Genomic DNA, 224 nt, shown 5'->3' on the forward strand with positions numbered 1-224 from the left:
ACAAAAATAAGCAGTTTCATTTTTCCAAAAGCAAGAACTCTGATATTTGTCTGATCATGAAAACAGGCAATTCATCCAAAGACAAACGTTCAAGAGACACTTAACAAGCAACAGTTCCTACGAAAATGAGTTGTTAAACCTGAAATTCTCTTCAGGAGGAAGCGAAGGCAACACGTTCAATTTGGCTTAAGAATTTTTACAAAGCAACAATGTGAAATCCGGAG

The sequence above is a fragment of the Oryzias melastigma genome, linkage group LG22 (genome assembly GCF_002922805.2).
Source record: "Oryzias melastigma strain HK-1 linkage group LG22, ASM292280v2, whole genome shotgun sequence".
NCBI lineage: Eukaryota > Metazoa > Chordata > Actinopteri > Beloniformes > Adrianichthyidae > Oryzias > Oryzias melastigma.